Consider the following 22,145-nt stretch of genomic DNA (forward strand, 5'->3'; position numbering starts at 1 on the left):
CGTGACCTTCCATCGCAAAGTTATAAGCGTTTCGTTGCGTGTTGGGAAAATTTGGAATTTTCGCCAACTTTGGCGCCACCAAATACGTCCGCTATGCGATATTTCAAAAAAAATTTCAGATTAGATCGTACCTCAACTGGTCCACATCGACCTCGCCAAGTTTGAAGGTGATTGCTCAAAAACTGTAGATTTTGGTATCTACGGCAAGTTATGCTGTAAATTCGCCAAAAACGCCTCCGTTTTCGCCTTCAATCCAAAATGGCGGCCTTCCTGTAGGTTTCACAGAAAACTTGTGATTGACTTTTGCCCATGGCACAACCTAATGAACGTGTGTGCCAAGTTTCGTTCATGTACGTTATTCCCGACAGGAGTTGACCTAGTAGCACTTTTTTGCGTCAGTCTTTAGCCCCGCCCACTTCCATTTTTTGACGCACATTCACCGAACCACTGTGGTTCGGCGATTTAAGTTAGGTCTGATGTTGTCCCAAAAATTCGCGAGGTTTGAGATCCGTTTAGGCCTTCAAAAAGGCACTTTCTTCGTGGGAAAAATAATAATAATAACTAGCACCGCAAGCGGTGGTAACGGGTTCGAGCTTGACGCTACGTCGCGACCTGCGCCCACCTCGTCGCTTGCGCCCTGATCTCGTCTCTCGTTCATTCGCTGCTTGCTGTCGTAGTTCTAATTGGTGCCGTCCGTGCGGATGTTGGGCTGTGGAGTAAAGTCATATATTATTTCCTGTTAAGTGCGTTACACTTTCTGTCGGGAGGTCATTGTTTGCGTGTTCAGGATAGGTCCCTGGCCTCACATACCAAGTTCCGTGCAGAGCGGTCAATGTACAGTAAAGTTAGAGGGCACTTCCTGTTAATATGGCTGACTTCCTGTTGGGTCAGAGCGTGTCTATTAACATGTTCAAAGAAGTTCCCTTGACTCACATATAATGTTTCGTGGAGATAGGGCAACGTACGGCAAAGTTAAATTCTACTTCCTGTTTTGGCGTTCCACTTCCTGTTTGGAGTTTAGCTTTTGCAGACATGTCCAGGATAGGTTCCTGGTCTCACGTGTCAAGTTCCGTGCAGATTGATCAATGTACGGTAAAGTTACAGGGCACTTCCTGTTTAAAATGGCTGACTTCCTGTTGGGTCAAAGGTGTGTCCATTAACATGTTCAGGGAAGTTTTATTGACTCACATATCATGTTTCGTGGCGATCGGGCAATGTATGGCAAAGTTACATTCTACTTCCTGTTGCGGCTGATCCACTTCCTGTCAGGAAGTCGTCTGTTGCTGACATGGTCGGAGCGGTTTTGTGGTCCCACATATCAGGTATGAGGAGGATACAACAATCCTTGTTATAGCAGCATAAAAAAGTTTGATATGTAATGTTATATCCAGCAACCAGGGGGCGCTGTTTTTTAAATTGAAGATTTTCATACGGACTTTTTCAGGGCCATACTGTCATCGATCCAAGGAGGTTTGGTTCAAATCGGAACATGTTCCACAAAGTTATCATCATAAACGTACTTTTTTTGGGTAATAATACTCTCACCACTAGAGGCGCTGTTTCTGAACGTGACTGTTTTTTCATATTCGTCTTTAAGACCTATCGATCATGAACCATGGCAAGTTTGGTTCATATCTGACCTTCCAATGCAAAGTTATAAGAGATTTGGTCAACATCAGAATGATCGCCAACTTTAGCGCCCCCTATCTCGTACGCCGTGCGACATTTTGGAAAGCTTTCACCAACTTTTGATCCTCTACCTGTCCACATTGACCTCGCCAAGTTTGAAGGTGATAGCACAAAAGCTCTAGGACAAGATAGATTTTATAGCAAATAAAATTCTTTCTGTTTCCACCAGGGGGCGCTGTTTTCGAAATTGAATATTTTCATGTAGACTTGTTCAGGGTCGGACTGTCATCGATCCAAGGAAGTTTGGTTCAAATCGGAACATGTTCCACAAAGTTATCATCATAAATGTACTTTTTTTGGGTAATAATACTCTCACCACTAGAGGCGCTGTTTCCGAACGTGACCGTTTTTTCATATTCGTCTTTAAGACCTATCGATCATGAACCACGGCAAGTTTGGTTCATATCTGACCTTCCAATGCAAAGTTATAAGAGATTTGGTCAACATCAGAATGATCGCCAACTTTAGCGCCCCCTATCTCGTACACCGTGCGACACTTTAGAAAGCTTTCACCAACTTTTGATCCTCTACCTGTCCACATTGACCTCGCCAAGTTTGAAGGTGATAGCACAAAAGCTCTAGGACAAGATAGATTTTATAGCAAATAAAATTCTTTCTGTTTCCACCAGGGGGCGCTGTTTTCGAAATTGAATATTTTCATATAGACATTGTCAGGGCTGGAGGAACATCAATCCAAGGAAGTTTGGTTCAGTTTGGACCAGGACTCGCAAAGTTATAAGAGTTTGTTTTTTTGTCGCAATAATCCGACTTTGCACCTCGCACCTCGCTACACCGTTAAACAATGCGCTATCATATTCAACACGCATCATCTACCATGTGTTTTCAATGTTTCAGTGTCATTTTGAGTCAGATACGACAATCTCTGTAAAAGTTATTACCGAAATCGTAAATAAACTTTTTTTTTGTATATTCTCTTCCACCACCAGGAGGCGATGGTTTCAAACGTGTTCATTTTTGCATAGGTGTCTTCAGCAACTACCCATCATCAATCATGGCAAGTTTGGCTCCGACTTGATCTTCCATCGCAAAGTTATAAGCGTTTCGTTGCGTGTTGGGAAAATTTGGAATTTTCGCCAACTTTGGCGCCACCTATCTCGTGCGCCATGCAATATTTCAAAAAACTTTTCAGATTAGATCGTACCTCAACTGGTCCACATCAACCTCGCCAAGTTTGAGGGTGATTGCTCAAAAAATGTAGATTTTGGTATCTACGGCAAGTTATGCTGTAAATTCGCCAAAAACGCCTCCGTTTTCGCCTTCAATCCAAGATGGCGGCCTTCCTGTAGGTTTCACAGAAAAATTGTGATTGACTTTTGCCCATGGCACAACCTAATGAACGTGTGTACCAAGTTTCGTTCATGTACGTTATTCCCGACAGGAGTTGACCTAGTAGCACATTTTTGCGTCAGTCTGAAGCCCCGCCCACTTCCATTTTTTGACGCACATTCACCGAACCACTTTGGTTCGGCGATTTAAGTTAGGTCTGATGTTGTCCCAAAAATTCGCGTGGTTTGGGATCCGTTTAGGCCTTCAAAAAGGCACATTCCTCGTGTGAAGAATAATAATAAGAATAATAATAACTCTTTCAATTACAATAGGGTTCTTGCACAGTCGTGCTCGAACCCTAATAACTAGCACCGCAAGCGGTGGTAACGGGTTCGAGCTTGACGCTACGTCGCGACCCGCGCCCACCTCGTCGCCTGCGCCCTGATCTCGTCTCTCGTTCATTCGCTGCTTGCTGTCGTAGTTCTAATTGGCGCCGTCCGTGCGGATGTTGGGCTGTGGAGTAAAGTCATATATTATTTCATGTTAAGTGCGTTACACTTTCTGTCGGGAGGACATTGTTTGCGTGTTCAGGATAGGTCCCTGGCCTCACATACCAAGTTCCGTGCAGAGCGGTCAATGTACGGTAAAGTTAGAGGGCATTTCCTGTTTAAAATGGCTGACTTCCTGTTGGGTCAGAGCGTGTCTATTAACATGTTCAGGGAAGTTCCCTTGACTCACATATAATGTTTCGTGGAGATAGGGCAACGTACGGCAAAGTTACATTCTACTTCCTGTTTTGGCGTTCCACTTCCTGTTTGGAGTTTAGCTTTTGCAGACATGTCCAGGATAGGTTCCTGGTCTCACGTGTCAAGTTCCGTGCAGATTGATCAATGTATGGTAAAGTTACAGGGCACTTCCTGTTTAAAATGGCTGACTTCCTGTTTGGTCAAAGGCGTGTCTATTAACATATTCAGGGAAGTTCTATTGACTCACATATCATGTTTCGTGGCGATCGGGCAATGTATGGCAAAGTTACATTCTACTTCCTGTTGCGGTGGATCCACTTCCTGTCAGGAAGTCGTCTGTTGCTGACATGGTCGGAGCGGTTTTGTGGTCCCACATATCAGGTATGAGGAGGATACAACAATCCTTGTTATAGCAGCATAAAAAAGTTTGATATGTAATGTTATATCCAGCAACCAGGGGGCGCTGTTTTTTAAATTGAAGATTTTCATACGGACTTTTTCAGGGCCATACTGTCATCGATCCAAGGAGGTTTGGTTCAAATCGGAACATGTTCCACAAAGTTATCATCATAAATGTACTTTTTTTGGGTAATAATACTCTCACCACTAGAGGCGCTGTTTCTGAACGTGACCGTTTTTTCATATTCGTCTTTAAGACCTATCGATCATGAACCACGGCAAGTTTGGTTCATATCTGACCTTCCAATGCAAAGTTATAAGAGATTTGGTCAACATCAGAATGATCGCCAACTTTAGCGCCCCCTATCTCGTACGCCGTGCGACATTTTAGAAAGCTTTCACCAACTTTTGATCCTCTACCTGTCCACATTGACCTCGCCAAGTTTGAAGGTGATAGCACAAAAGCTCTAGGACAAGATAGATTTTATAGCAAATAAAATTCTTTCTGTTTCCACCAGGGGGCGCTGTTTTCGAAATTGAATATTTTCATGTAGACTTGTTCAGGGTCGGACTGTCATCGATCCAAGGAAGTTTGGTTCAAATCGGAACATGTTCCACAAAGTTATCATCATAAATGTACTTTTTTTGGGTAATAATACTCTCACCACTAGAGGCGCTGTTTCCGAACGTGACCGTTTTTTCATATTCGTCTTTAAGACCTATCGATCATGAACCACGGCAAGTTTGGTTCATATCTGACCTTGCAATGCAAAGTTATAAGAGATTTGGTCAACATCAGAATGATCGCCAACTTTAGCGCCCCCTATCTCGTACGCCGTGCGACACTTTAGAAAGCTTTCACCAACTTTTGATCCTCTACCTGTCCACATTGACCTCGCCAAGTTTGAAGGTGATAGCACAAAAGCTCTAGGACAAGATAGATTTTATAGCAAATAAAATTCTTTCTGTTTCCACCAGGGGGCGCTGTTTTCGAAATTGAATATTTTCATATAGACATTGTCAGGGCTGGAGGAACATCAATCCAAGGAAGTTTGGTTCAGTTTGGACCAGGACTCGCAAAGTTATAAGAGTTTGTTTTTTTGTCGCAAAAATCCGACTTTGCACCTCGCACCTCGCTACACCGTTAAACAATGCGCTATCATATTCAACACGCATCATCTACCATGTGTTTTCAATGTTTCAGTGTCATTTTGAGTCAGATACGACAATCTCTGTAAAAGTTATTACCGAAATCGTAAATAAACTTTTTTTTTGTATATTCTCTTCCACCACCAGGAGGCGATGGTTTCAAACGTGTTCATTTTTGCATAGGTGTCTTCAGCAACTACCCATCATCAATCATGGCAAGTTTGGCTCCGACTTGATCTTCCATCGCAAAGTTATAAGCGTTTCGTTGCGTGTTGGGAAAATTTGGAATTTTCGCCAACTTTGGCGCCACCTATCTCGTGCGCCATGCAATATTTCAAAAAACTTTTCAGATTAGATCGTACCTCAACTGGTCCACATCAACCTCGCCAAGTTTGAGGGTGATTGCTCAAAAACTGTAGATTTTGGTATCTACGGCAAGTTATGCTGTAAATTCGCCAAAAACGCCTCCGTTTTCGCCTTCAATCCAAGATGGCGGCCTTCCTGTAGGTTTCACAGAAAACTTGTGATTGACTTTTGCCCATGGCACAACCTAATGAACGTGTGTACCAAGTTTCGTTCATGTACGTTATTCCCGACAGGAGTTGACCTAGTAGCACATTTTTGCGTCAGTCTGAAGCCCCGCCCACTTCCATTTTTTGACGCACATTCACCGAACCACTTTGGTTCGGCGATTTAAGTTAGGTCTGATGTTGTCCCAAAAATTCGCGTGGTTTGGGATCCGTTTAGGCCTTCAAAAAGGCACATTCCTCGTGTGAAGAATAATAATAATAATAACTAGCACCGCAAGCGGTGGTAACGGGTTCGAGCTTGACGCTACGTCGCGACCCGCGCCCACCTCGTCGCTTGCGCCCTGATCTCGTCTCTCGTTCATTCGCTGCTTGCTGTCGTAGTTCTAATTGGCGCCGTCCGTGCGGATGTTGGGCTGTGGAGTAAAGTCATATATTATTTCCTGTTAAGTGTGTTACACTTTCTGTCGGGAGGTCATTGTTTGCGTGTTCAGGATAGGTCCCTGGCCTCACATACCAAGTTCCGTGCAGAGCGGTCAATGTACAGTAAAGTTAGAGGGCACTTCCTGTTAATATGGCTGACTTCCTGTTGGGTCAGAGCGTGTCTATTAACATGTTCAAAGAAGTTCCCTTGACTCACATATAATGTTTCGTGGAGATAGGGCAACGTACGGCAAAGTTAAATTCTACTTCCTGTTTTGGCGTTCCACTTCCTGTTTGGAGTTTAGCTTTTGCAGACATGTCCAGGATAGGTTCCTGGTCTCACGTGTCAAGTTCCGTGCAGATTGATCAATGTACGGTAAAGTTACAGGGCACTTCCTGTTTAAAATGGCTGACTTCCTGTTGGGTCAAAGGTGTGTCCATTAACATGTTCAGGGAAGTTTTATTGACTCACATATCATGTTTCGTGGTGATCGGGCAATGGATGGCAAAGTTACATTCTACTTCCTGTTGCGGCGGATCCACTTCCTGTCAGGAAGTAATCTGTTGCTGACATGGTCGGAGCGGTTTTGTGGTCCCACATATCATGTATGAGGATGATACAACAATCCCTGTTATAGCAGCATAAAAAAGTGTGATATGTAATGTTATATCCAGCAACCAGGGGGCGCTGTTTTTTAAATTGAAGATTTTCATATAGACTTTTTCAGGGTAAGACTGTCATCAATCCAAGGAAGTTTGGTTCAGATTGGAACAGGATTTACAAAGTTATACCAGTTTCTTTTGTGTTGCACAGTAGATGGCATAGTCTGCTGCCACCAGGGGGCGTCGTTAAGACATTGAATATTGTCTTATAGACTACTTCAAGGCATCAATCCAGGGAAGGACATTGGATCCTCCATCGCAAAGTTATAAGCGTTTTGTTGTCTGTCTTTACAAATCAGAATGTTTGCCAAATTTAGCGCCCCCTATCTCGTACGCCGTGCGACATTTTAGAAAGCTTTCAATAACATTTGATCCTCAACTCGTCCACATTGACCTCGCCAAGTTTGAAGGTGATAGCACAAAAGCTCTAGGACAAGATAGATTTTATAGCAAATAAAATTCTTTCTGTTTCCACCAGGGGGCGCTGTTTTCGAAATTAAATATTTTCATGTAGACTTGTTCAGGGTCGGACTGTCATCGATCCAAGGAAGTTTGGTTCAAATCGGAACAGGATTCACAAAGTTATCATCATAAATGTACTTTTTTTGGGTAATAATCCTCTCACCACTAGAGGCGCTGTTTCCGAACGTGACCGTTTTTTCATATTCGTCTTTAAGAACTATCGATCATGAACCACGGTAAGTTTGGTTCATATCTGACCTTCCATCGCAAAGATATAAGAGATTTGGTCAACATCATAATGATCGCCAACTTTAGCGCCCCCTATCTCGTACGCCGTGCGATATTTTAAAACAGTTTCAATAACATTTGATCCAAAACTCGTCCACATTGACCTCGCCAAGTTTGAAGGTGATAGCACAAAAGCTCTAGGACTAGATAGATTTTATAGCAAATAAAATTCTTTCTGTTGCCACCAGGGGGCGCTGTTTTCGAAATTAAATATTTTCATATAGACATTGTCAGGGCTGGAGGAACATCAATCCAAGGAAGTTTGGTTCAGTTTGGACCAGGACTCGCAAAGTTATAAGAGTTTGTTTTTTTGTCGCAAAAATCCGACTTTGCACCTCGCACCTCGCTACACCGTTAAAGAATGTGCTATCATATTCAACACGCATCATCTACCATGTGTTTTCAATGTTTCAGTGTCATTTTGAGTCGGATACGACAATCTCTGTAAAAGTTATTACCGAAATCGTAAATTAACTTTTTTTTTGTATATTCTCTTCCACCACCAGGAGGCGATGGTTTCAAATGTGATCATTTTTGCATAGGTGTCTTCAGCAACTACCCACCATCAATCATGGCAAGTTTGGCTCCGACTTGACCTTCCATCGTAAAGTTATGAGCGTTTCGTTGCGTGTTGGGAAAATTTGGAATTTTCGCCAACTTTGGCGCCACCTATCTCGTGCGCCATGCAAGATTTCAAAAAACTTTTCAGATTAGATCGTACCTCAACTGGTCCACATCGACCTCGCCAAGTTTGAAGGTGATTGGTCAAAAACTGTAGATTTTGGTATCTACGGCAAGTTATGCTGTAAATTCGCCAAAAACGCCTCCGTTTTCGCCTTCAATCCAAGATGGCGGCCTTCCTGTAGGTTTCACAGAAAACTTGTGATTGACTTTTGCCCATGGCACAACCTAATGAACGTGTGTACCAAGTTTCGTTCATGTACGTTATTCCTGACAGGAATTGACCTAGTAGCACTTTTTTGCGTCAGTCTGAAGCCCCGCCCACTTCCATTTTTTGACGCACATTCACCGAACCACTTTGGTTCGGCGATTTAAGTTAGGTCTGATGTTGTCCCAAAAATTCACGAGGTTTGAGATCCGTTTAGGCCTTCAAAAAGGCACTTTCTTCGTGTGAAGAATAATAATAATAACTCTTTCAATTACAATAGGGTTCTTGCACAGTCGTGCTCGAACCCTAATAACTAGCACCGCAAGCGGTGGTAACGGGTTCGAGCTTGACGCTACGTCGCGACCCGCGCCCACCTCGTCGCTTGCGCCCTGATCTCGTCTCTCGTTCATTCGCTGCTTGCTGTCGTAGTTCTAATTGGCGCCGTCCGTGCGGATGTTGGGCTGTGGAGTAAAGTCATATATTATTTCCTGTTAAGTGCGTTACACTTTCTGTCGGGAGGTCATTGTTTGCGTGTTCAGGATAGATCCCTGGCCTCACATACCAAGTTCCATGCAGAGCGGTCAATGTACGGTAAAGTTAGAGGGCACTTCCTGTTTAAAATGGCTGACTTCCTGTTGGGTCAGAGCGTGTCTATTAACATGTTCAAAGAAGTTCCCTTGACTCACATATAATGTTTCGTGGAGATATGGCAACGTACGGCAAAGTTACATTCTACTTCCTGTTTTGGTGTTCCACTTCCTGTTTGGAGTTTAGCTTTTGCAGACATGTCCAGGATAGGTTCCTGGTCTCACGTGTCAAGTTCCGTGCAGATTGATCAATGTACGGTAAAGTTACAGGGGACTTCCTGTTTAAAATGGCTGACTTCCTGTTTGGTCAAAGGCGTGTCCATTAACATGTTCAGGGAAGTTCTATTGACTCACATATCGTGTTTCGTGGCGATCGGGCAATGTATGGCAAAGTTACATTCTACTTCCTGTTGCGCCAGATCCACTTCCTGTCAGGAAGTCGTCTGTTGCTGACATGGTCGGAGCGGTTTTGTGGTCCCACATATCAGGTATGAGGAGGATACAACAATCCTTGTTATAGCAGCATAAAAAAGTTTGATATGTAATGTTATATCCAGCAACCAGGGGGCGCTGTTTTTTAAATTGAAGATTTTCATACGGTCTTTTTCAGGGCCATACTGTCATCGATCCAAGGAGGTTTGGTTCAAATCGGAACATGTTCCACAAAGTTATCATCATAAATGTACTTTTTTTGGGTAATAATACTCTCACCACTAGAGGCGCTGTTTCTGAACGTGACCGTTTTTTCATATTCGTCTTTAAGACCTATCGATCATGAACCACGGCAAGTTTGGTTCATATCTGACCTTCCAATGCAAAGTTATAAGAGATTTGGTCAACATCAGAATGATCGCCAACTTTAGCGCCCCCTATCTCGTACGCCGTGCGACATTTTAGAAAGCTTTCACCAACTTTTGATCCTCTACCTGTCCACATTGACCTCGCCAAGTTTGAAGGTGATAGCACAAAAGCTCTAGGACAAGATAGATTTTATAGCAAATAAAATTCTTTCTGTTTCCACCAGGGGGCGCTGTTTTCGAAATTGAATATTTTCATGTAGACTTGTTCAGGGTCGGACTGTCATCGATCCAAGGAAGTTTGGTTCAAATCGGAACATGTTCCACAAAGTTATCATCATAAATGTACTTTTTTTGGGTAATAATACTCTCACCACTAGAGGCGCTGTTTCCGAACGTGACCGTTTTTTCATATTCGTCTTCAAGACCTATCGATCATGAACCACGGCAAGTTTGGTTCATATCTGACCTTCCAATGCAAAGTTATAAGAGATTTGGTCAACATCAGAATGATCGCCAACTTTAGCGCCCCCTATCTCGTACGCCGTGCGACACTTTAGAAAGCTTTCACCAACTTTTGATCCTCTACCTGTCCACATTGACCTCGCCAAGTTTGAAGGTGATAGCACAAAAGCTCTAGGACAAGATAGATTTTATAGCAAATAAAATTATTTCTGTTTCCACCAGGGGGCGCTGTTTTCGAAATTGAATATTTTCATATAGACATTGTCAGGGCTGGAGGAACATCAATCCAAGGAAGTTTGATTCAGTTTGGACCAGGACTCGCAAAGTTATAAGAGTTTGTTTTTTTGTCGCAATAATCCGACTTTGCACCTCGCACCTCGCTACACCGTTTAACAATGCGCTATCATATTCAACACGCATCATCTACCATGTGTTTTCAATGTTTCAGTGTCATTTTGAGTCAGATACGACATTCTCTGTAAAAGTTATTACCGAAATCGTAAATAAACTTTTTTTTTGTATATTCTCTTCCACCACCAGGAGGCGATGGTTTCAAACGTGTTCATTTTTGCATAGGTGTCTTCAGCAACTACCCATCATCAATCATGGCAAGTTTGGCTCCGACTTGATCTTCCATCGCAAAGTTATAAGCGTTTCGTTGCGTGTTGGGAAAATTTGGAATTTTCGCCAACTTTGGCGCCACCTATCTCGTGCGCCATGCAATATTTCAAAAAACTTTTCAGATTAGATCGTACCTCAACTGGTCCACATCAACCTCGCCAAGTTTGAGGGTGATTGCTCAAAAACTGTAGATTTTGGTATCTACGGCAAGTTATGCTTTAAATTCGCCAAAAACGCCTCCGTTTTCGCCTTCAATCCAAGATGGCGGCCTTCCTGTAGGTTTCACAGAAAACTTGTGATTGACTTTTGCCCATGGCACAACCTAATGAACGTGTGTACCAAGTTTCGTTCATGTACGTTATTCCCGACAGGAGTTGACCTAGTAGCACATTTTTGCGTCAGTCTGAAGCCCCGCCCACTTCCATTTTTTGACGCACATTCACCGAACCACTTTGGTTCGGCGATTTAAGTTAGGTCTGATGTTGTCCCAAAAATTTGCGTGGTTTGGGATCCGTTTAGGCCTTCAAAAAGGCACATTCCTCGTGTGAAGAATAATAATAATAATAACTAGCACCGCAAGCGGTGGTAACGGGTTCGAGCTTGACGCTACGTCGCGACCCGCGCCCACCTCGTCGCTTGCGCCCTGATCTCGTCTCTCGTTCATTCGCTGCTTGCTGTCGTAGTTCTAATTGGCGCCGTCCGTGCGGATGTTGGGATGTGGAGTAAAGTCATATATTATTTCCTGTTAAGTGCGTTACACTTTCTGTCGGGAGGACATTGTTTGCGTGTTCAGGATAGGTCCCTGGCCTCCCATACCAAGTTCCGTGCAGAGCGGTCAATGTACAGTAAAGTTAGAGGGCACTTCCTGTTAAAATGGCTGACTTCCTGTTGGGTCAGAGCGTGTCTATTAACATGTTCAGGGAAGTTCCCTTGACACACATATAATGTTTCGTGGAGATAGGGCAACGTACGGCAAAGTTAAATTCTACTTCCTGTTTTGGCGTTCCACTTCCTGTTTGGAGTTTAGCTTTTGCAGACATGTCCAGGATAGGTTCCTGGTCTCACGTGTCAAGTTCCGTGCAGATTGATCAATGTACGGTAAAGTTACAGGGGACTTCCTGTTTAAAATGGCTGACTTCCTGTTGGGTCAAAGGCGTGTCCATTAACATGTTCAGGGAAGTTCAATTGACTCACATATCGTGTTTCGTGGCGATCGGGCAATGTATGGCAAAGTTACATTCTACTTCCTGTTGTGGCGGATCCACTTCCTGTCAGGAAGTCGTCTGTTGCTGACATGGTCGGAGCGGTTTTGTGGTCCCACATATCACGTATGAGGAGGATACAACAATCCCTGTTATAGCAGCATAAAAAAGTTTGATATGTAATGTTATATCCAGCAACCAGGGGGCGCTGTTTTTTAAATTGAAGATTTTCATATAGACTTTTTCAGGGTCATACTGTCATCAATCCAAGGAAGTTTGGTTCTGATTGGAACAGGATTTACAAAGTTATACCAGTTTTTTTTGTGTTGCACAGTAGATGGCATAGTCTGCTGCCACCAGGGGGCGTCGTTAAGACATTGAATATTGTCTTATAGACTACTTCAAGGCATCAATCCAGGGAAGGAGATTGGATCCTCCATCGCAAAGTTATAAGTGTTTCGTTGTCTGTTTTTACAAATCAGAATATTTGCCAACTTTAGCGCCCCCTATCTCGTACGCCGTGCGACATTTACGAAAGCTTTCAATAACATTTGATCCTCAACTCGTCCACATTGACCTCGCCAAGTTTGAAGGTGATAGCACAAAAGCTCTAGGACAAGATAGATTTTATAGCAAATAAAATTCTTTCTGTTTCCACCAGGGGGCGCTGTTTTCGAAATTGAATATTTTCATGTAGACTTGTTCAGGGTCGGACTGTCATCGATCCAAGGAAGTTTGTTTCAAGTCGGAACATGTTCCACAAAGTTATCATCATAAATGTACTTTTTTTGGGTAATAATACTCTCACCACTAGAGGCGCTGTTTCCGAACGTGACCGTTTTTTCATATTCGTCTTTAAGACCTATCGATCATGAACCACGGCAAGTTTGGTTCATATCTGACCTTCCAATGCAAAGTTATAAGAGATTTGGTCAACATCAGAATGATCGCCAACTTTAGCGCCCCCTATCTTGTACGCCGTGCGACATTTTAGAAAGCTTTCACCAACTTTTGATCCTCTACCTGTCCACATTGACCTCGCCAAGTTTGAAGGTGATAGCACAAAAGCTCTAGGACAAGATAGATTTTATAGCAAATAAAATTCTTTCTGTTTCCACCAGGGGGCGCTGTTTTCGAAATTGAATATTTTCATATAGACATTGTCAGGGCTGGAGGAACATCAATCCAAGGAAGTTTGGTTCATTTTGGACCAGGACTCGCAAAGTTATAAGAGTTTGTTTTTTTGTCGCAATAATCCGACTTTGCACCCCGCACCTCGCTACATCGTTAAACAATGCGCTGTCATATTCAACACGCATCATCTACCATGTGTTTTCAATGTTTCAGTGTCATTTTGAGACGGATACGACAATCTCTGTAAAAGTTATTACTGAAATCGTAAATAAACTTTTTTTTTGTATATTCTCTTCCACCACCAGGAGGCGATGGTTTCAAACGTGATCATTTTTGCATAGGTGTCTTCAGCAACTACCCATCATCAATCATGGCAAGTTTGGCTCCGACTTGACCTTCCATCGCAAAGTTATAAGCGTTTCGTTGCGTGTTGGGAAAATTTGGAATTTTCGCCAACTTTGGCGCCACCTATCTCGTGCGCCATGCAATATTTCAAAAAACTTTTCAGATTAGATCGTACCTCAACTGGTCCACATCGACCTCGCCAAGTTTGAAGGTGATTACTCAAAAACTGTAGATTTTGGTATCTACGGCAAGTTATGCTGTAAATTCGCCAAAAACGCCTCCGTTTTCGCCTTCAATCCAAAATGGCGGCCTTCCTGTAGGTTTCACAGAAAACTTGTGATTGACTTTTGCCCATGGCACAACCTAATGAACGTGTGTACCAAGTTTCGTTCATGTACGTTATTCCCGACAGGAGTTGACCTAGTAGCACATTTTTGCGTCAGTCTGAAGCCCCGCCCACTTCCATTTTTTGACGCACATTCACCGAACCACTTTAGTTCGGCGATTTAAGTTAGGTCTGATGTTGTCCCCAAAATTCGCGAGGTTTGAGATCCGTTTAGGCCTTCAAAAAGGCACATTCCTCGTGTGAAGAATAATAATAATAATAACTAGCACCGCAAGCGGTGGTAACGGGTTCGAGCTTGACGCTACGTCGCGACCCGCGCCAACCTCGTCGCTTGCGCCCTGATCTCGTCTCTCGTTCATTCGCTGCTTGCTGTCGTAGTTCTAATTGGCGCCGTCCGTGCGGATGTTGGGCTGTGGAGTAAAGTCATATATTATTTCCTGTTAAGTGCGTTACACTTTCTGTCGGGAGGACATTGTTTGCGTGTTCAGGATAGGTCCCTGGCCTCACATACCAAGTTCCATGCAGAGCGGTCAATGTACAGTAAAGTTAGAGGGCACTTCCTGTTAAAATGGCTGACTTCCTGTTGGGTCAGAGCGTGTCTATTAACATGTTCAAAGAAGTTCCCTTGACTCACATATAATGTTTCGTGGAGATAGGGCAACGTACGGCAAAGTTAAATTCTACTTCCTGTTTTGGCGTTCCACTTCCTGTTTGGAGTTTAGCTTTTGCAGACATGTCCAGGATAGGTTCCTGGTCTCACGTGTCAAGTTCCGTGCAGATTGATCAATGTACGGTAAAGTTACAGGGCACTTCCTGTTTAAAATGGCTGACTTCCTGTTGGGTCAAAGGTGTGTCCATTAACATGTTCAGGGAAGTTTTATTGACTCACATATCATGTTTCGTGGCGATCGGGCAATGTATGGCAAAGTTACATTCTACTTCCTGTTGCGGCAGATCCACTTCCTGTCAGGAAGTCGTCTGTTGCTGACATGGTCGGAGCGGTTTTGTGGTCCCACATATCAGGTATGAGGAGGATACAACAATCCTTGTTATAGCAGCATAAAAAAGTTTGATATGTAATGTTATATCCAGCAACCAGGGGGCGCTGTTTTTTAAATTGAAGATTTTCATACGGACTTTTTCAGGGCCATACTGTCATCGATCCAAGGAGGTTTGGTTCAAATCGGAACATGTTCCACAAAGTTATCATCATAAATGTACTTTTTTTGGGTAATAATACTCTCACCACTAGAGGCGCTGTTTCTGAACGTGACCGTTTTTTCATATTCGTCTTTAAGACCTATCGATCATGAACCACGGCAAGTTTGGTTCATATCTGACCTTCCAATGCAAAGTTATAAGAGATTTGGTCAACATCAGAATGATCGCCAACTTTAGCGCCCCCTATCTCGTACGCCGTGCGACATTTTAGAAAGCTTTCACCAACTTTTGATCCTCTACCTGTCCACATTGACCTCGCCAAGTTTGAAGGTGATAGCACAAAAGCTCTAGGACAAGATAGATTTTATAGCAAATAAAATTCTTTCTGTTTCCACCAGGGGGCGCTGTTTTCGAAATTAAATATTTTCATGTAGACTTGTTCAGGGTCGGACTGTCATCGATCCAAGGAAGTTTGGTTCAAATCGGAACATGTTCCACAAAGTTATCATCATAAATGTACTTTTTTTGGGTAATAATACTCTCACCACTAGAGGCGCTGTTTCCGAACGTGACCGTTTTTTCATATTCGTCTTTAAGACCTATCGATCATGAACCACGGCAAGTTTGGTTCATATCTGACCTTCCAATGCAAAGTTATAAGAGATTTGGTCAACATCAGAATGATCGCCAACTTTAGCGCCCCCTATCTCGTACGCCGTGCGACACTTTAGAAAGCTTTCACCAACTTTTGATCCTCTACCTGTCCACATTGACCTCGCCAAGTTTGAAGGTGATAGCACAAAAGCTCTAGGACAAGATAGATTTTATAGCAAATAAAATTCTTTCTGTTTCCACCAGGGGGCGCTGTTTTCGAAATTGAATATTTTCATAAAGACATTGTCAGGGCTGGAGGAACATCAATCCAAGGAAGTTTGGTTCAGTTTGGACCAGGACTCGCAAAGTTATAAGAGTTTGTTTTTTTGTCGCAATAATCCGACTTTGCACCTCGCACCTCGCTACACCGTTAAACAATGCGCTATCATATTCAACACGCATCATCTACCATGTGTTTTCAATGTTTCAGTGTCATTTTGAGTCAGATACGACAATCTCTGTAAAAGTTATTACCGAAATCGTAAATCAACTTTTTTTTTGTATATTCTCTTCCACCACCAGGAGGCGATGGTTTCAAACGTGTTCATTTTTGCATAGGTGTCTTCAGCAACTACCCATCATCAATCATGGCAAGTTTGGCTCCGACTTGATCTTCCATCGCAAAGTTATAAGCGTTTCGTTGCGTGTTGGGAAAATTTGGAATTTTCGCCAACTTTGGCGCCACCTATCTCGTGCGCCATGCAATATTTCAAAAAACTTTTCAGATTAGATCGTACCTCAACTGGTCCACATCAACTTCGCCAAGTTTGAGGGTGATTGCTCAAAAACTGTAGATTTTGGTATCTACGGCAAGTTATGCTGTAAATTCGCCAAAAACGCCTCCGTTTTCGCCTTCAATCCAAGATGGCGGCCTTCCTGTAGGTTTCACAGAAAACTTGTGATTGACTTTTGCCCATGGCACAACCTAATGAACGTGTGTACCAAGTTTCGTTCATGTACGTTATTCCCGACAGGAGTTGACCTAGTAGCACATTTTTGCGTCAGTCTGAAGCCCCGCCCACTTCCATTTTTTGACGCACATTCACCGAACCACTTTGGTTCGGCGATTTAAGTTAGGTCTGATGTTGTCCCAAAGATTCGCGTGGTTTGGGATCCGTTTAGGCCTTCAAAAAGGCACATTCCTCGTGTGAAGAATAATAATAATAATAATAATAATAACTCTTTCAATTACAATAGGGTTCTTGCACAGTCGTGCTCGAACCCTAATAATAATAACTCTTTCAATTACAATAGGGTTCTTGCACAGTCGTGCTCGAACCCTAATAATAATAACTCTTTCAATTACAATAGGGTTCTTGCACAGTCGTGCTCGAACCCTAATAATAACTCTTTCAATTACAATAGGGTTCTTGCACAGTCGTGCTCGAACCCTAATAATAATAACTCTTTCAATTACAATAGGGTTCTTGCACAGTCGTGCTCGAACCCTAATAATAATAACTCCTTCAATAACAATAGGGTTCTTGCACAGTCGTGCTCGAACCCTAATAATAATAAATAAATACAAAACGAAAAAGTAAAACGAAACTTAAGAGACAGGAAATGACATCAGCCACAGAGGCTACAAGGTGCTAACAGCAGTTAGCATTTGGAAAAGTGATCATTTGCAGGCTCTAGCAGGCACATTGTCGTCATATATAACATGTATTCGCTGGACAGATAAATCCTCTGAGGCTGGAAGTTTGTGTAGAACTCTGTGCTGCACTGTGGAGCCAAGAATAGAACTTCTCACGGCTTCCGGTTTTTGGATACCGTTGCCCTCGCCAGCACGGAATTGTTGTCTCGCGAAAAAAATTCCAGGAATTTAGCGTCTTGTGACGTCCCAACAACTCATGTTTTATCTCCTGTACTTAGACTGAGGAGGACCACAAAAACATCAGTGAGTCATCTTTATTTTACACTTTGGCGACTGGTAGGGCCTCCAGAGCCCCACATATCAGGATTTAAATGATTAAAAAGTTGATTTTGCATAATATGGGACCTTTAACTGAGCACTGATAAGGTGAAAGTGAAACTGAAAGTAAGTGTGAATGGGAGTTTGCATTCACAAACAATCAGGAATAACCAGCAGCTCTCACTCACTCATCTACTACCACTTCATTCTCAAAATGATGGTCACGGGGGGAGCTGCGCCTATGTCAGGTGATATAGGGCAAAAGGCAAGGGGACACCCTGGACCATCGGTTACCATCACAGGACCACATACATAGAAAAACGACCATTCACTCCCCAGAGTTTTGGAGATAGTAGCGTTTTTTTCTTTTCTGTTTGTGAAAACCCCCGTTTTTTTACATTCAATGACCTGCACAATACAGGAGACTTCAATGACTCACTTACGAGGCCAAATGCCACTCTCTGGAGTCACTGCCAAAAAATGTCACTGTCACTTTAGATCAAGAATGATGTGCACTTAAGGGAGTCAACCGAAAAAAAACGCAAAGGCAAGCGGACGGGAAAGAAAAAAAGCTGTGGACTGTGGTTCTGTTGACTAATGACTGTAGTGATGGCAGCAGGTTAAATTTAGCAGCAGAAAAACGGGTTGTTAATGAATCCCCCTCCTTACTCTAGGTCGTCTTAACATCCGATCAGAGGCCATTTGTGAGTCATCATAATTTCGTATCACCACAACCAGTGTCTAAGCTGCAGGGCAGAGGTGTTTTAAAGGACAACGGGGAAATCCCGGTCAAAAGAGACAGAGGAGGTGTCCTACACTCTTAGAAATAAAAGTGCTAAGTAGAACTTTATGAGGTTCTTCAGATTGTTCTCATAGGAGAACCCTTTTTGGCTCCAGGTAGTACCTTTTTTATAAGGGTTCCACCAAGAACCCTTTAAAACCCTTTATTCAGGAAAGGGGTTTTAAAGGGTTCTCTGGATCAAAATGGTTCTTAGTGGAACCATTAGTGTTACCAAGAACCCCAGAAGCAAATGGTTCCAGGTAGAACCTCAGTCCTTGTAGAAGGACCATTTTGGATCCCTTATTTCTAAGAATGTACTACTATCAACCCACAACAGCTCTTTAAAAAAAAAAATTTTCTCTCATAATTTCCTAAAGCATCTTGCTTGATTGAAATGTGTTTGTACATGATTGTTGACGAAATACTTCTTATGGCGTCATATCACAAACAAATTGAGAATAAGGTTGCATCAGCTAAAGAGAGAACGGCATGTAAAAATTACACAGAGGGACTAAAAAATAAATGAATACATTGTTTGTCGTTTAAATCTATGTGCCATATCTTCCATTCCATCATTGTTTAAGTATATGTCGTGCACTGACTTTATCTCCCAGCCTCACTTACAGCTGAGCAGCCCGGCCACTTTATTCTCCAGAGCTGCTGTGAGTCATTCGGCCAGTCTGTGACCTCTGAGGTCAGTGTCTGAGGGCTAATAAACTGAGCAACCCCTCTGACCTGGCAGGAAGAGTTCACGCTTCTCCTTTCCAGTTAATAAAACACACACACACACACACTCTGAACAAGGGCGAGCTAATTTCAGGCCCAGTTATTTATACATAAATTGTGCTCTCTGCTCTGTGTGTGTGCAATTTGTATATTTTGACTTAACTTGCTTCTTAAAAAGTGTCGCTAGCTTCGTGAAAAGTGTTGCGTGAATCTAATTTCATACCCCCCACCTCGCCCGTCCGACCAAACAAAAATATGAAAATGAAGGAAATAAATCAACAACAGGAACAAGGAAATGCAATAGTTATGTAAAACTGAAACAAGGAAATGATATAATATTGTTTTCATTTACAGTGTATAATATGTACAAATGGAAACGGGCTATAAATAAAAACACAGCTGGATGCTGTTTTTGTTTCTGAGCTTCACTCGCTAAATCCACATGGGACTAAAAAAAAAGTGGCTACGCCTTTGAGACAGTTCCTCCAATAAATGGAAATACAAAAATAACATATTTGGCCATTTTTGAGGAAGCAGAGCCCTCCCATGCTGTCATAGAGCAATCGCCTGTGACACACAGATGGTTGGACACAGATTGCAAAAAATCACTTTTGCCTCATCAGAACTGGAACAAATCAAGAGCGAGCTGCATTGCTACATGGTCATCTCAAGGTAAACACTCCAAACCAAAACTGGGTTATATTTGTGTAGATTAGAAGACCAGAGAATCCACAGCTGCTCGTCTTGTTGAAAACAGCGAGGCGCTTTACTCCACCTGCCACCAGCCAAATACATAGTTTGCTTTCATTTAGCGCGGACAGGAAGAGGAGCTGCTCTCAGCAGGTGCTTGGTCAGAGATTTAGTGCTGCTCGCAGTGAGAGGAGCAGCGATGCTAATGGTGACAGGATTTCGTGATGAGTGAGGCGTCTTATCAGGCCGTGCGCTGTGCAGGAGCTTTTGGCAGTCTTACCTGCCACCACAGGTACTTATTTATACATTACACCTTGAAAAAAAAAAAAACTCCTGCCTTCCCGCTGGGCTGTCACTGGCTGCATTTGCACACAGATCTTTTTTTTTTTTGCAATTCAAGATGGATCGTTTTCTCTCGGGAAGCTGCAAACAGTGTTAGCCACTTAAAAAAAATATATAAATACACACTTGGAACTCTCACTCTCTGTATCTCTCTCGCTGCCATCGACACCTCTCCCCTCTTTGCCTGCAAGTCTCGCATTTCATTATCATCCTGTTGGCTGAGACGTTCATATCGGTTTACCTTGGCTATTCAGTGTTGATTTTCTGCGGCTGTAAATTGAAATCAACGTTATTTTTAAAGTGCGTCACAGCTCGGGCCGTATTTTAGAGCAGAGCCACAGACGACAGTAGCTGTATAGTTGTCTGTGTGCAGTTTTATTATAAAGCATGTGTGAGCCTCTCTGCACAGACATAATGGCTGGAACCATGTTACATAGTTTGATATATTTACTACCAGCTCTCACCAGTTGAGCATAGACCAGCTGGAGGCCAGGCACTGGGTCATTTCCTGGACCACAGTGGCGTCTCTTATTGGAAACCACTTCAATCTTCTTTCAGACTGCCACTACAGCAAATAACCAGCACCATATGTGAAAGTTGACTGTGTCTCTCTGGGTTTTTTAAAGCATGTTTCGAGCCAAATTAATTTTTTGACAACACGGGCAGTAAATCTTGAGGTGCATGTTTTCTGTTAGCTCAGGCTGGCTCCTGACTGGCTCCGGGGAGCAGCACATGTAGCTTTTTCTTTTTACAGTGTGAAAGCTGGTGCAGCTGAGCAGGCTGAACTCTTGTCAGGAACTCCTGACCTCCACACGGCTACTGTCTGTGCATGATCGGCAAATTCAGCACCCTCACAAACACATGGAGACCAAAACCAAAACACACACTTTGGTCAGGCCAAGTATCCTCAGCAGATGCAGCATCTGTAACATGTGACTGCTTCTCAACAAATTTACAGCTTAAAAATAACCAAAGCTGACGTTTAAGTGTTAAGTGTGCATGAGTTATGTGCAGATGGACATTGTACTTGACTGATATTACTTTCTACTTAGTTCTACTTAGCATGCTGTAATGTGGAACAGTCGGGTGGGAAACAAAGGATACCACACAATACGATACATGATACATGGTCCATATTTTTGATAATCACCATATGGCACAACAATCTTATAGCGACACATCAAAATATCTGTCTAACTGAAGAAAACAGTTAAAAGTGCACGAGTTCTATTTTATTCACAACAAAGAGAAGTGCATAATGTCTATGTATTGTACGTGGATGGGGCATCTTTCTCCACCATTATCTCCCTAACTAACCCCAACCCTAACCCTCCATTCATAGGTGCTGGAGGTGCTGTTCCAGTCTCAGCTGACATAGGGTGATAGGAGGGGTCACACCCTGGACAGTTCGCCAGTCCATCGCAGGGCCACACATAAAGACAAACAACCATTCACGCTCACATTCAAACCAACATTCGATTTAGAGAGACCAATTTACCCCATATTGCATGTGGGAGGAAGCTGGAGAACCCGGAGAAAACCCATGCACACATGGACAGAACATGCAAACTCTATGCAGAAGGGCTCTTGTTCCAACTGGGGTTCTTGTTGCAAGGGCAAGAGCGCTAATCACTACACCAACCGTGTGGCCGTGTCTTAATTTGTTAAGTAAAATATTGATTATTGTACTGGACGAGGAGGGACAACGACATATCACCAAATCAATATTTTGGCCCACCCCTATTGAACATAGTAGTATTCAACCAACAGTGCAAGATGGCTGACTTCTTTTGACCATTATTCTTGCCTCCAGTACCTAAAACAAGCTTATTCTAGGGCAACAGAAACCTTTTAAAG

At 42.9% G+C, this 22,145-nt stretch overlaps 1 protein-coding gene across 1 annotated transcript in view; it reads right to left on the reverse strand.

Moving 5' to 3' along the window:
- sema6bb (sema domain, transmembrane domain (TM), and cytoplasmic domain, (semaphorin) 6Bb) overlaps positions 1–22,145 on the reverse strand; it is a gene marked incomplete at its 3' end in the record, with an annotated part of 254,546 nt that overhangs the window by 130,739 nt on the left and 101,662 nt on the right. The window lies entirely within an intron of this gene.

Source organism: Microchirus variegatus (genome assembly GCF_963457635.1).
Source record: "Microchirus variegatus genome assembly, chromosome: 4".
Lineage (NCBI taxonomy): Eukaryota > Metazoa > Chordata > Actinopteri > Pleuronectiformes > Soleidae > Microchirus > Microchirus variegatus.